Raw genomic sequence first — 16,626 nt, 5'->3', positions numbered from 1 at the left:
GCCGCTCACATATATCTTCATTAATATTTTAGATGGTAGTAAATTATATATTTTTCTCTTCAGAAAAATTCAATCTATCTCAAGAGACTCTTTCTTTTTCCTGGTGCAGATTTTTGTTTGAATTTTTGGGGGAATCCTGGTGTCTTTTCCGTTAGAGTTTAAGATGCTCTTTACAATAAATGTTCAAAACTGATGGAAGAATTGGCAGGGTCTTCTGAAATGCTACATGGCAAATTTTGTACTCAGTTAATCTATCTAAAGGAACAAAATTAACCAACCTAACTAGCTAGACTGCAGATTTCAAAATCACTTGATTTATGAATTAATCTAATCTAATTAATTTTAAAGAAGCAATGATTAATGGCAGTTAAATGTTCAGATCTTTGGAGATGAAATTCATCAACACAAAAGTATATATATACTTTTACATATATATATATACTTTCTGTGTGTGTGTGTGTATATATATATATATATAAACACACACACACAAAAATACACACACACACTTTTTTCCCCCATGTAATTCTCCTTTAATCACTGTGGACAATGTGAATAATTTTTAAGCCTGTAAATATACACATAAACAAATGTTCTGAAAAATTGCGCAAATATAATAAATAATTATACACAGTGTGTTTCTTTTTCAGAACACATAATAAATGAAAAATTGCCCACAGAAATGAAAAGATAAAATGGTTTGATAGATCAGCAGCACTAAAAGAGGTATAATCTTAGAGAAGAAAATTTAACACAAATTACCAAAATTAGAGCAAGCTCGGGCCGGCCCCATGGCTTAGCAGTTAAGTGAGAGACCTCGGCTACTGGCGGCCCGGGTTCTGATCCCAGGTGCGCACTGATGCACGGCTTCTCCGGCCATGCTGAGGCCGTGTCCCACATACAGCAACTAGAAGGATGTGCAACTATGACATACAACTATCCACTGGAGCTTTGGGGAAAAAAAAGGAAGAGGATTGGCAATAGATGTTAGCTCAGAGCCAGTCTTCCTCAGCAAAAAGAGGAGGATTAGCACAGAAGTTAGCTCAGTGCTGATCTTCCTCACAAAAAAAAAAATAAAAATAAAAAAAATCAGAGCAAGCTCTTACACATATAATTTGTATTACACAAAGTCACATTTTAAACTTTTACATGCAGCATATTGACTTTATGAAGATGCCTCTTTTTTTTTTTTGGTTAGACACTACAATATACTAACAACAGAGACATTTACAGATAGTGGAAGAGAAATGTAAGATGATGTTAATTTCATGTGTGGCTTCTGAATCTAGTCTCTTTAATTTATAATTATATGTAACTCACCTAGCTCTAACTGAGAGGTGTAACAGCATGAATGGACATTCAAGCTTGTCCTTTGTACTAAATATCATTATGAAAATATCCCAATTTAATGCAGTGACTGATATTCTATATCATAAAACAAGTGTAGCTCTCCAAGGAAAGTAATAAATCATTTCTTTGAAAGAAACAGGTAAGCACAAGAATTCTTTTTTCCTCAATATGTCATTCCCATTCTTTATCAAATCTTACCACTATGATATACCTCCTGAAACTAATTATACACTTGGATTCTGAATTAGCATAAACGATGTATTGAGGCAAGACATTTAACAGAGAAATGAAGTTAAGCTACTATTTAATAAAAAAGAAAATATTTATTCAACTTTCTGTTGTTTGTTCACCTTTCTACTAATTATGCGAAATTTCTACTTTTAAGCGTAATTGGATGAAACAAACTTTTTGTAGTTTTTAAAACCAAAAAAAGGCATCCTTTTTGATAAATGTCTTCATTTTGTACTACCAGATGTCTTTCTGTATCCTCTCATGCTTTCTGATTTTATTTTTATAAGTGTGAGAACAGTGAAAATGCCAGCCATTGTAGTCAGTCAGCCGGAGCCCCAGCAAGGATTACACAGTGAGATGGTATGTTCGTGGTTTTACATAAATACTGAACTTGAAGTACACTTAGCATCTCGGGATCCACAGCTAACCATCGAACACACCAAAACCCACATTCGATTAGCTCCACTTTATAGGTAGCTCGCTTTCATAATCCCATTTCAAATGCAACACAGAATATCATCCACAAAACAAACTTAGCTAAAGTTGTAAATATAGCTTGCTTTTTCTCTTTACTTTTATGATATTCTAAGTCTTAAAGAAACTACAATTTAACAATTATCATAAATAATTACACATGCCTAAACATCTGGATTTTTTTAAAGGGCAGCAGAAATTTGGTTAGGAATAAATTTCGAAATCCATCATAACACTACTCAAAATATTACTTCCATACTATGGGTATTTTTGCTAAATATTTTGTGGTTTGGGGTGAATTGCCACAAAGAATCCCCTGGCAGCTGCAAAATGATGGCAAAATCTGCTTGAGACGATACCACTAAAAAGGATATTTCGAGATTCATCTGTGCTGAAGGGCTGTGACTAGGAGGTGTCGTTATCCTTCCATCTCATGGCAGAAGCAGGCGGGGGAAGAAGGTACCTCTTCCCTCTTCCCTCAATTGTATCATCAGCACTGAAGCCCATAAGAACGACTTTAGAAAAAGGTGTGAAGTTATCTGCCTTTTTAGTTTCCCGTAGAAAATTGCAACCGAGCCTGAAGAAACTGTTTTAAAACCTGCTATTTTACTATGCCTGTTTGGAAAAAATCCTTACAAAACAACTACGCTAAATTTGATGATTTTTACCAATGAGACAGTGGAGTAACCAGGTCGATAAACATATGCATACATTTAAGAAATTGCTTTTACACCTGCTCCTGCCCCATCTCAAAGAATGAATGAAAGAGGGGTTAATTAGCGTGCATTTTAGGTTTCTATTCAATGTGCTGCATGCCACAACAACCGAACAAAATCTTAAAGGAATACATAGCAGCTGCATAGATATTTCCTACAAGTCTCAGAGATCCGGACAGAAAGTTGGTTTTCTAAGTAGCATAAGGAGGCATCTGCCTAGCCTGGCCATGTGTATCTAGGCCTTAGTTGACCAAGTGGCTTAGGACAGCTACAAGAGGGTCAGGAATAAGATGGAGTAGATAAGAAAAGTTTGCTGGTATGTCCAACCATAGAGACAGCCACCAACCAAAGTTGGTTTATCAAGATTGATCTTGCTTATTAACTAAGTCTTTGCAAAATGACAAGTGGACATCGGTCAAAAAAAAGAAAATTATAAAGTAACTTCTCAGGTGTCAGCAACTTCCTAAATATAATCTCAGCCCTAATGGATCTTACAACATAGGAATGGAAATCCTAAAATAACGAAATAAGTCTTGACTGTATAACACAGCTCAACTGCACGCTACTAAATCATAAGAAAAAATGAGGGATCCATGAGTTTCTCTGGAGGACATGGTGTGTGAGATGGGACTTGAAGGATGATTAGATTTAAACCAGTGGTTTAAACCTGACTCAAACCTGACTGTGCGTTAAAAACACTGGGAGGCTTCTTAAAGTTACTGATTACAACCACGTCCTAACTTCAGAGATTCTGATTTAGATGAAGGTGAAATCCTGGCACTGGTTTTTTTGAGAGCTCCCTGGGTGATTCTAAGGTGTAGCTATGGCCGAAAAGTACTGAATAAACAAAGGGTAGAGGGAATAACCCATTTTCCTAAATGAGAAAGAATAGAATAGTAAATAACAGAATGACACAGCCTCCACCTTCAAGATAGTTCAAATGTTTCGGGGAAAAAAAGAATACAGAAACTCCAGAACTAGTAGTCTGAAGTCAGGTTTCAGAATCCTGGCTCTTTTGTTCACTTATTCAACCAATTAGTACTTATCAAGGACTATGTGTGAGGTGCTATGTCGTGCTACTGATAAAAACAAAGATTTTATCAATTTGGGTGGTTGGCTGTTACAAAACCAAGGTCCCCAGCTGTATGGGCTTTACAATTAAGTGGAAAAGAAAGACATAATAAGGAGTTTTGTATTACGTGTTGTTTTGAACAAAGGATGATATGATCCTTTTTGCATACTTAAAAGGTAACTCTGGCTGTGATGTAGAGAATGAGTTGGAGAGGGATCCAGACTGAATGTCAATGGATCAATGAGGAAACTGCTGTGGAAGTCCTGTCCAGGTGCCATGGGAATTGGATTAGCATGGCAGTGGTGGAGACAAAAGAAAAATATGGTTTTGAGAGGTATTTAGAAAGTAAAATAAAAATAACCTGGACATTGTGATGAAGTGGATATAGGGAGTGGGGTAAAGGAAATGGCCAAGGATGCGTGCAAGGTTTCTGGCCTGATAACCTGAAGGATAGTCACATCATTCACTGAGTTTGGACCCACTTGGAGAGGCTGAGGTTTTCAGGGAAAGATCACAGGTTCAGATCAAACATTAGCTGTAGGAGCCTTTGAGACATCCAAGAGCATATGTCAATGGTTCAATATACCTAGATGACCACAGGGATCTGTTGGCCCAGGACTATCCCAGTTTATGCTAGTTGTGCTGGCACCCTGCCATTTAGTGCCGACTTTCACTCTCAAATTATCCCTATCTGGATGACAAATTATAAGATCCCCCTAGATACACAGATCTTGAGCTAAGAGGAGAAGTTTTGAGTGGAATATTTGTGAACTGTCTGCCTATGGGTGAACAGTGAAGCCATGGGAATCTACGATATCTTGAGGGTTGGGGGAGAAGGTAGAAGGTCTAAGGGCTAGTTTCTGAGGAACTCCAGTATTTTCAGGCCAACTAGAAGAGCACAAGACACTAATGCAGTAAAGAGGGAGTTGCTAAGAGGCAAAGAAATGTGTGAGAAGTGTCACAGAGCAAAGGGGAGCCAGAGCGTCACGGGGAATGCTGCTGAGATAGATGCCAGGATGACTGACAAGCAGACAGTGGGTACAGCTGCATATGTATTCCGGCCTCAGCTTTGTCCCTCTGGAAAACAAGGTGCTTCACCTGTATGATCTTTAAATTCCTTCTTACTCTTATAACCTTTAATTCTAATAAACTAAAAGACAGTGCAGGATGAGGTAAATGATAAATAGACCTACAAATACAATAGTATGTGAGCAAGAGAGAGAGATGAACAATTAAGTCTACTGAGAGAATCAGGAACGTTTTCACAGAGAACGTTTAACCTGACACAGAAGGGGGAGGACTTGTCCTGTGCTTGGGGAAAGAGTAAGTAAATCAACCTCTGCGACAATGCCGTGCACGAGAGACCCACTGGGAGGTGGGGTCAGCAGGATCTTGGCCAGACCATGAAGAATATACCCCAACTACCAGGGTAAGGAGTTTGGGCTTCATCCTACAGATAAAGGGGAGCCACTGTGAGTTCATGAGGAGATTGCCATGATGGAATCACGATATTAGCAAGAATTCTCTCTGGGGGCAATCTAGAAAAGTGGATTGGAGAGATGAGAGACTGGTGGCAGAAAGCCCAGTCAGAAGACATCTGCAGTCATCAAGATGAGGGATGATGAGGACAGAAATTAGGAACGTGGCAGTGAAGATGAAAAGGAGGGGTGGGTGCAGACACTCAGTGTAGGGAGAGTCAGCAGGACTTGATGACCCATTAGATGTGAGTAGTGAAGAATGGGGCTGTCTTGAAGATGGCTCTTAAACTTCTAGCATGTGTGATCAAAGAGGATGATGGTGCACATACAGAAGGGGCAGCTTTGCTCCTCAAGCCTGAGAGAAAAGCGATCAAGAATACTGTCTTGGAAATGATGAAGTCGAGATCATGTCGAACTAATCTCCCCTTCCTCCCTCTTCCTTGAGTTCCTGTGGAATATACAGTTGGTGTTACATCTTCAGATTCAATTCTAGCTCTACGTTATTAGTACTGCTGTCTAATTATATGTTTCTTCGGGACTTCTAAATTATACATCTTCATTTTTACACCCGTTTCTCACAGACCCTAAACCAATGTTAGACTCATAACAGATGCTTAATAAATGATAACTTAATAAAGACAAGAGAGCTGAAAAAGAACACAAGAGGCTACCTTCCGCTGCAGCCAACTAACATTTCACAGACAAATGTTTAAAATTTGCTTTTCAGCAAAACATTAAGAAATCCATTGGGCTAACTAATATGCTCGCGGATACGTTTTGTATCATACATTTTTTTTAAAGAAACAAACAAGATATATCCAAATGATAAGTAATTCTCTTAATAAAATAGAAACATTTTTACCACATTCAAGTTTATTTTGTAATTATTTCTACTTAATATATCAATATATTTATATTTAGGCACAACATTTTCACGGAAAATTTCCTGCAATCTCTAGATATTGTGATTTAAATAGTATATACTTAAGTCATTCCAATAGTAATGTGGAAAAAAGCAACTGTTTATTTTCATTTCTTAAAAAAAGATGCTTAAAATGCTGACCCTGTCACGATAATTTTTTTCCATAAAATATCTCAGTTATCAGACATCATTAGGAGATGTGTCTTAAAGTAAATTTTAAAGATACATCTTATACTCCTTGGAATGTCAAAAATTTTTTCACCTTTTTCATATAAATATTTGTAAAATGTATCACACACATTGTCCTCTTTTCTTCTTTAAATGATCTGGACCAACGTTAGGAGACTTCACTCCTGTAACCATTGCTACTGTGTAGGTCGCTCCCTGGATAGGACACTGCACGTTGTCACTGTGCTGGCTCTCCAAGGGCCAGACTTGCACAGGGCATCTCAGCTCCCCCTCCTTGAACTTACCACTCGTAATCGGTAACTTGGAGAGTCAGAGACCCAGTGTTGTTAAGAATTATTCATTAATTCAAAGTAAGGTTCTAGGTGATGGCCCAAATAAAGAGAAGAAACTCGGTGACTGCTTTTTCATTATTCTTACCTAATTTAGAGGGCTAAGGCTGCAGGAGTCGGACTGCTGGAGAAGCGTGTCACTCTCCTGATGCACGTACGTACACACTCACACACAATATTTCTCCCTCACTGCGTACCTGATGCTATGTAAGCCCTCTTCATGCGTTAGCTCATTTCATCTTCACAACCAGCCCACAGGCGGGCATGTTAGCATCTCAATTTTATGAAGCTTCAAGTAACCAAGTGGCACAGTTAGGACTTGAATTTTGGTCTCCAAATTTGACTCCAAACCCACATGAAGCTATGCTAGTGAGGGTGATGTTCACTATAAAGTGCCACTGACAACCACTCCAATGACTGAAGCCAGCACCACTGTGGTATCCACAGTGTGCAGGGCACCGTGCCAGGCTCCTGGCAACTACAGCAATGTCATCAGCCATTATCACCAATCACATTATTCAGATGAGGCTCAGAGATAGAGTGGCTTTACCAAGGTACACAGCAAATAACTGATAGAAATGGGATTTGAGCAGACTTCTCTAGTTCCAGAGCCCAATTCAGTCACCACAAAAAAAGGAAAAACAGTATGCAAGGGAATTTTGGTGTTCTTTTCACTCGGTTAATGTAATGGGTATGACCTAATCCAGTATGTCATGTTTAACTTTGGATTTTTCTTTCTTATAGAATTAGTATCTGGATTCAGATAATATTCAAATGCTAGCAAAAAAATACATTAGCTGTAGCCTACTACTGGAGTTCCCCCCAAATTATAGGTGTATTAAGGGTGTCAAGAACCTAGCATATTCAGTCTGTGATGGGAAGAAGATGGAAATAAGGAGAGATGGACCTGAAGTTGCTCGCTCGTGAAAGGGCAAAAGAGGCTGTGACTGCTATTGTTCCTTAACCCTTTCCTGCCTTGGCATGAATAATGCATACAGAAGGCTTACTGGCAGCCTGGCTTTCTGTTTTAAAGCAGGAAAAAGTGTACTGTAAACTGAAAACATTTTCTTCTCCAAAATGGGTAGAAGAGGATGACATTTAAGATAATCCACAATCTGGACCCAAGCTCTCTCTCCAAACTCATCACAGATTTCTCCACGGGGGGATCCTCTGTTCCATCCCTACTGCTCACCCACGGTCTCCCAAATACATAATGCAGATCCCTGCATCTACATCACAGGTTGCAAACTGGTGGCCCAACTGCCAAACCCAGCCTGCAGACGTGTTTTGTTTTATCTGTGTGTTTTGTGTGTGTGTGTGTGTTCTTTTTTAATGAGCCAACATTTAAAAATCTAGAGATTTCACATAATTCATCTTCTGGCATTTCTTGAAAAATCTCACAATCTGGCAACATTGTTTCACCTCCACATGGCAACAACTGGTCTAGAGGTGAGATGTGGTGTCCCCTTTTAGATGAAGCCTGTGCCCTTCAGTTCACAGTCCCCATCACCCCCTGTGTCTCTGACTCTGAGGCTATGTCAACACCATTTATTATCAAACTTGCTCCATTGTTTTTCTAAGAGTAAAGAAACATTTCTCTGTACCCATGTATCTTTGAAAAGTAGAAAAACAAAAGACAAAGAGAACTACTTATTTTAGGATATATGAAAGGGCTGGCCGGGTGGCGCAAGCGGTTAAGTGCACGCGCTCCGCTGCGGCGGCCCGGGGTTTGCAGGTTCGGATCCCGGGCGCTCACCGACGCACCACTTGTTAAGCCTTGCTGTGGCGGAGTCCCATATAAAGTGGAGGAAGATGGGCACGGATGTTAGCCCAGGGCCAGTCTTCCTCAGCAAAAAGAGAGGAGGATTGGCAGATGTTAGCACAGGGGTGATCTCCTCACACACACAAAAAAAGAAATATGAGAGAACACATATCTGTGTAGAAGTAAAAATTTAATATGCAAATAACCTGGCCAATTTCATTCACCTATGTTACCTGCCACATTGTTGCTACCTGGTTATGAATTTGGGTTTGCTCTCGTTGATCTCTCCATTGCTCATTCTGTTTCCCTCTCCTGGAATCCCCCTACCTCTCCATGTCAATTCCTGTCCTTTTCCAGAGATCTACAGTCTACAGCCATATTTTTGGTTCTCATCTAAATGCTGACAACTCTTTGTTGGCACTATATATTTAACATGAATCATAGGCAATCTTAAAATAACAGAATCATACACTTTTAGAACTGGAGTGCTCCTAGGTGATGACCTAAGTCTAGAGGCCACAAACCTTTTGTAGAAAGGATCTATTTTCTAGTGAGGACACTTGACACTGATGTGGAGTGAAGGAAGATTTTATCCCCGCATCAATTATCTGCTGATGGACTCCTCAGGGCCAGGCACAGTGCTAGAAGCCAAGGCTGCACTGAGAATAGGGGAGGAGTGTCTCCGCCTTCACAGGGCTTTTATGGGCAAGCTGCATCAACATTTTGCCAAGTTATTCCACAGGGAAGGAGGCAAATGGTCAACCTTTGTTCTTCCCAGGTCACTGGCTTCCAATGCCCCATCTTCTTGGGCATCTATGGCCATACATGTGTGGAGCAGAGAAGTGTAAGGCATATGTTCTGATTCACTTGGCTATCTATCCTTTTAAACATTTGTGAGCCCCAGGGCACTTCTGTTGTTTTTAGTGGTTACCGCCTCAGGTCCTCTCAATGTCCCGTAGAATTTCAAGGCACTGCTAATGTCTGTATGCTGCTTCTAATGCTAGAAGCCTTAGTTTTTGTACTCCCTCCAGTTCTCTGGAATTTCAAAGATCCATGGGCTATTAGAGTACAATTTGACCAAAGTAGTAATTCTTCCATTACCTCTTTTGGCTTTCTTAATAAACTTAATGAATGTCAGTTATCTTTTATAGCACGCCTCAACTAGAAGTGAGAAATTCCTAGGGGTCCGAGGTCATGTCTTTTTTCTTTAATTTTCCCCAAAACACAATCCCTTGGGCAAAGAACACTGACAAAACATGTGGAGTTTGATTTAAATGAATTGGGAGAGGAAAAATGCCTGTGTAAATGAGGTGCACACTAAAAATACAGACCTTCACATCAGGGCAGAGCTTTATGCCATGTACATAGCCTCACAATTTTTTTTTTTTTTTTGGCAAAGAAGATTAGCCCTGAGCTAACCTCTGTTGACAATACTCCTCTTTTTGCTGAGGAAGATTGGGCCTGGGCTAACATCTGTGCCCATCTTCCTCTACTTTATATGGGACACCTGCCACAGCACGGCTTGATAAGTGGTGCGCAGGTCTGCCCCCAGCATCCGAACCCTCGAACCCCAGGCCACTGAAGCGGAGCGCACCAATATAACCACTATACCACCAGGCTGGCCCCTATAGCCTCATAATTTTTATAGGTTCAATGGCAGTGGTTCATTATTAATTTCTAATATATTAAATATAAAAGGGGAAAAATTTCAAGTTTTGACTGGTAAGTAGTACATTTCTTCCCCTGAACAATTCTCAAAAGCTTCCCTGAAACTAAAGCATTTTTCATATTTGGCTTTACATTTTGAATACCTTTTCCCACAATCACATGTTCACATAAAAAGGACCAGAATAGTGATATACCATGTACAGGTCTATCTTCCCCAAAAGAAGCCTGATTTATCCGACCCCTCATCCCGCCTTCCTGTACTCCAAAGAATTTTCAGCAGGCAACAGATACTCTCTAGAATCTCAAACAAGAAGAAAATAAAAATTGTGCTTATATGCAACATCTTGGTAGGTATTGAACCCAATAATTTTCTACACTTTTCTAATCTCAGAAAGTACCTTTACTTATTCCTAGAGATAGCCAATCTTATGGTAGACAGAGATGGAAAAAAATTTTTGATATTATAAAAGAGAGATATTATAAATAAAGAAGATAGGCCGTGCTTAAAAGATGACAAATGTAACATTTCATAAGATTTATATATAGCTAGCGTTTCCAATTTTGTTCTATAAATAATACTAGTGCAAGCAAATACATTGAATTTTCTCTAAATTTCTAAAATTCTCTAAATTTTCTAATTTCTACAAGGTTAAATCACTGTACATTTGTTAAGGGCCCATTCTCCAACTTGGTACATCAAAATAAATGCAAGGGATTCATAAATTTCTCTCTGCAATATCATATTCTAATGGTTTTTTTTTAAGTGGGGAAAAAACTATCATATTTTGTTTGGAGTTTAAATTATGACCATCACTTTAGAAAAATGACCCATAGAAATGTGTAAGCACTTGATTCGGTAAAACCAGTAAAAATGTACTGGTTCTGGAGAAATTACTAAATTTTCAGTGATTTTTATTGCTCAGTATCAGTGAAGCCAAAGTTGTGTTTTAATCTTTGCAATTCTTCCTAATAACCACTGACATAATGATTTGATGATTTGAAAACTCATAGAATCATCCATGGACCTATACACGGCACAGTCTTGCTCTCCATTAACCTTCCTTTATCAATGTTTATAGAAAGTGAAGTGCACAAAACACATGTATTTGTAATTAAATTTTCAAAAAAAAGAAAAAATCCTCAAACAGCTGTGGAGACAGCAAAGATTAGAATCTGATAGTGGCTTAGAATAATGAAGAAGGGGATTGTAAGGGTTCAGCCTCGGAGCTGATGAAAGATAGAAGGAAAACCTGCTCTTCAATATTCTAAATCTGTATTACTTTTATACACGAAATTAAAACACATATAGTCTAAGAATTAGAAATAGGAAACATGATGACTAATGTGTTTCAATCAGACAATTATTTAAAAATGTAGTAAACTTTGTGTTTTACCAGTAATAAATTGAAAATTTGGACAATATTTACACAAAATATTTTAAGGTCTGCTTGAAATTCTTCTTCTTCTAAAAATCTTATAAAGTAATTGAAATTTGGTTACACCTAGCTAGTTTCTAGGTAGTGTTGTTTATTTTTTAACTTCTTATTTATACCAATTATGAAAGTCTAGAATCCTTCATGAAAGTTTGAATAATCAATTGTCATACTAAAGTGATCATAAAAAATAATATTTTAAAAGTTTAAAAATATTTTCAATATTTAAAAATAGAAAACAATTTTTTAGATTCAGATATCTTCCACAATGAATATAGATATGTATATATAAAATCCTAAGGGGATAATAACTCAGAACAGGAATATGAATATTATAAAGAGCCATCTTTTGAAGTTTACAGTATGCTGCAATGAATAATTATAGAAAAACCTGAATTACTTAAATTGCAAAAATATTTACTTACTTTTTCACTTTGCAATTTTTATAATAAACTTTGCTACTCTTTTTAAACTTTAAGAAGATAGTAGCCTGAGAAATAAGAACCTACTTATTAAGAAAACCTGTCCATAAAAATTATGCTTTTTTTATGTGGCAACACGTGTTTTACAATTAAAATGTCTTAATTAACCAATATTTGATATTTTTAATAGGATGAATTGTCTTCTATTTGACATTGACTAAATGAAAACTGAAATAACTCTAAGTACAACTAGTTGTCCAGTACGACCACTCAATTTTTAATATATTTCTTTGATCCAAAAAAGGTCTCGTTAGAACACAACACACACTTTTGTCAAACTCTTAATGCTTTGCAAGGAGTTGGTCATTCTAAATGGGAATATAATCACATAACAAAATATCTTTTTTTTTAAATCTATGACCACAGTATGCTATAATATGCTCACTATTTTACATACACATTTGCAGAAAATTAACTAACCTTCATAATATGTGACAGCTTCATTTTTATATGCTATTATTTCTTTCTTAAATTGCTCTCAATGTTACTAACATGGAAAAGCTTACAAAGAACTTCAGTCAGGCCACGGACCAAGCAAACTTCACTGGCTAGGCAAACCACTTAAAGGACCGAGCACCCTGCGATAATCAATTCACTGGGCTTCTGGTATAATGGAAAAGCATCCTTCAAAACTTTTCTGGCTTCATTATCTTGCATCAAATTATTAACCTCTGGATTTTAGGAGTTGAATCTATTAACGCCTCAAATATATATTTAGACTAAAATTCTACATAAATATTAGATTTAGGAGAGGAACCAATTAACTTTTAAAGGAAATGAAATGATGGCAAGCTAGTCTAGTGCTACTTGATAAAACTATTGTGTGATAGATTCTGGGATCACAGAATTAGGGGAGAATGCATAATCCTTCATCAAAGAGTGGCAGCTTACCCACAAAGCTTCCTATTCCCTACGGGATATTCTTTTAAAAGTAATAACAAGGACTTAAAAACTATGTAACACTCTTCCACCAAAATTAGCCATTTATACCAATGATTCTTAATCCTAAAAAACCAGAACCTCACCCAGAAAGCCTTGAGATACTTTCCTTTGGGGGAAAAAATGCATTATGTGCACTAATAACTTACATATATTCCTAAATCAAATGGTTATGTTCCAGACTTAAAATTAAATGATAAAAAATACCCCAGAAGGTCTGATTTTTTTAAAAAAGGTAAAAACAAAATAATAAAAAATAAAACAGTCCCTAGAAGGCTTACAATAACAATTTCCAAGACTGGGAACTACTAATACTCTGCTTTCTTCAACATTTAAATTTTTCAAAACTCAAGTGGCAATTATACAACGAATTCGTATACCTTATATCACATATAAATGAAATGCGTGTTACATTAATGATTTAAGTCATTCACATTATCCTCTGCTGATGGCTAAATATAAAATTCACCAAACTGGATATGCTAAAATTCCTATCTGAAGTACACTACAGTTTTTAAAAACTACTTTCATCAGATGATGTGAGGAGAATGAACTGATGGCATCTCATAAAACAAGCACTCGGTCCTCTCCTTCAGATCTCTCATTGTCAAAGACAGCAGACACCTGCACAGTGGAGTTGAGCTATTTTATTGGAAGGTGCAGACTTTATATAAAACTTGAAGAAAAAGAGATTAGACTTCTGTCATGGCTACACTGACTGAGGGTTGACCCAACTTGCTAACATCATATTTAAATGAAATGCGAGATTATATGAATTTTACTGAGATTACTTTAAACCAGAATATCAATAAATGATGCATCTTAAAACGTAACATTTATTTTACAAATGCATGCATGCTGTATGACTTAAGGATAATAACATAAATACATCACTCATCTTTCTAGTAAATAACTTTTTGGTTAACTGTGTGGATATTGCAAACATATGTATTAATAATATTCTCGAAGTGTCTAACAGAATATTCATTAAATTAAAGTATTTTTATGATTTCTAGAACACCAGATTTATCTAATCATCTTAATTTCTTTTAGGTTTCTGTAAAAACTTAGATTGGAGTTAGCGTAAGTTTTGATTACTAACATTTTTAAATTCATTAATCATGGACTATAGAGCATATTGTCTATATAATCAAAAATATGAAGTTCTGATTAGTGGAAACATATAAAAGGCCAAAGTCATAAGTGTAAATAATTTAAATTATTAAGGTTTATTTATATATATCATTAGTAAAATAATGTTTGAATTTGAAAAAATATATGAGAACTTTTCTGTTTGAGACTGCATTTTTAACCAGAGGGCCTTGTGCTTCAAATCCTTACATGAAGAACAGAAAAAATAAATTTATTTAAAAATTACATCATTGCAATGATTTATTTTCCTTTAAAGTTATAACACTATACATATACTATACCTCCTAATACCATACAAATTAAAATACAGAAAATTATATCATGATCAAAACACTGGATAGAAAACATTAAAGAAGTATTTCTCTTTAGTAAAGTATTGATTCAAAGTCCCTGCCACACATGTAATTTTTAAAATTAGTAACAATTAAAGAGAAAACTCTTACTGGCAAATCAACGTAACACGTCAACATTGTTTATAGAAATTTTTGTAATGCCAGAGTCGTCTCATTCAGCGATTGTATATTCTAGGGCAAAAGGAACCACTAAGAAAGAATTTTGCTTTACTTAATTTTTTAATCACGGGAAACACACAATAGGATATTCTATCCATATTTGGCAAAAAAAAGTTATATGGAAGCATTAAAATTACTCCGAAAGTGAGGATTCAATGCTGGTTTGGCAGGTACACCTTACCTATAAGTAATAACTTTACTTTTCATTTATATTGAAGTTTATTTTAAACGTTAAATATGCTAGCACCTTTATGGGAGAAAGATAAATTGAAAATTAACTCATAGTAGAAATATCAACTTAGAAATATATTATAGATGGAAAATGTCTGTTCCATTTTAATTTGAAGGAAAATGACCTGGCAGAAGTTCTCTTCAACCTTCACCCTTTCCTGAACCCAAATTCATCAATAGCTTTGGAAGGCAACAAGCACATTTCCTTTTTCCAAGATGCTACAATTATTTTCAAAAGTTTTCTAATTCTTTTGGAATGTTTCTTAAAGTATTAGTGAAGATGAAGAGGATTAATATTTCAGTTATTTTGATTATTTCATGTTATTCTCCAACTCTTACTGACGCTATCATAAAATTCAGCAATATCACTGTAAAAAGAATGCCTTATTTTTGTGACAATCAAGAGATAAAATAAGGCTGTTTACACTATAGCTTTTATTCCTTTATGATATTACAGTAAGTCACTTTTATATATTTATTTAAATTACTAGATTAGTTGTTATTTGCAGTATTTTTGCCTATATTTATTATTCTCATAATTACACAAAATATAAGTGAAAAAAGTTTACATTTTCAATTATTCATTTCATTTTTGCTTATAAATGCAGAAAAGTGTAATAATACTGTTCAAGATGCTTTTTTTTGGTTCTTCAGAGGAAAAAAGTCACAGATTTGTTTTTCAAGAACTATAGGACTGACAGCTTTCTTTAGCTGGAAGTTATTATAAATTCTGAAAGAAATAAAATTTACAGCTGGCTTCTCCTGGTTTTCATAATTATTTTAAATGACAAACCTTGTGCCAGCTTTTTTTTTTCCTGAGCTATTTAAAAGAATCAGTCCCTTGCCAATTTTTTCCACCTACATGTTGACAAATTCCAAATTCTCTGATAACAGTATTAGCATAGATGTTACACTCTAAAAGAGCATTCGGTAGACTGAGAAGAAACAATAAGTATACTTTTTAATATACCTTGCTTTTATAATTACCGAAATAAACATACCCCAATATTAACATATTTGCATGTGCTTCATGCAAACTCATTAAAATACTTCATGCATTTCTTGTTATAAATTAAATTAATTGCAATCCTGTCTTATCAGTCTCTGCATAACATACCTTCCAGAGTGCAGTCCAAGTACATTAGCTCTCCTAAGATACCACTCCAGTGCAGAAGCCAAATGCTGGACACGACAGGGATGCTGGAGTTACTCTTGAGGAAGTAAGGTCCTCTTCTTTGAAAATGCCCCTGTTATCAAAAAGATATTGCACCTCCTCACTCTGATAGGGGGTCCACAATTCTAATTAGAAAATATTCGTTGAGCTAAACTTAACTCCAGATGAAATAATCCATTCTACTAAAAGAACAGTTTTTCTTTTTTTTTCCGGGGAAAGCGGGGACCACAAGTTCACATGATCTTCCTATCCAGAAGTGCTTCAGAATCTGACTGAAGGGAGATAGTCATTACCAAGCTGTTATTTTTTCCTAAATTATGGCAATCTGAAGAGGAATTATCACAATAATTCTGGCAAGTGTAACTAATAATGGAAGAAATGACAGAATGACTAAAATATATTGATTATGAGCCTTATCTTCAAAGATAAGTGACATTGTACATTACCTCGTAAATGATTTTTTAAAATAATCGGAGTGTTTTTTTAAGTCTCTATATAAAATTTATAATTTT

The 16,626-nt window shown here is 36.0% G+C and overlaps 1 protein-coding gene across 3 annotated transcripts in view; it reads right to left on the bottom strand.

The window, feature by feature from the left end:
* Positions 1–16,626, bottom strand: part of TENM3 (teneurin transmembrane protein 3) — a 597,691-nt gene that overhangs the window by 574,400 nt on the left and 6,665 nt on the right. The window lies entirely within an intron of this gene.

Source organism: Ceratotherium simum, chromosome 28, assembly GCF_057802395.1.
Source record: "Ceratotherium simum simum isolate JZ-2026a chromosome 28, ASM5780239v1, whole genome shotgun sequence".
Classification (NCBI taxonomy): domain Eukaryota; kingdom Metazoa; phylum Chordata; class Mammalia; order Perissodactyla; family Rhinocerotidae; genus Ceratotherium; species Ceratotherium simum.
The sequence above is the reverse complement of the archived record's forward strand: the minus strand, read 5'-3'. Positions and strand labels throughout refer to the sequence as shown.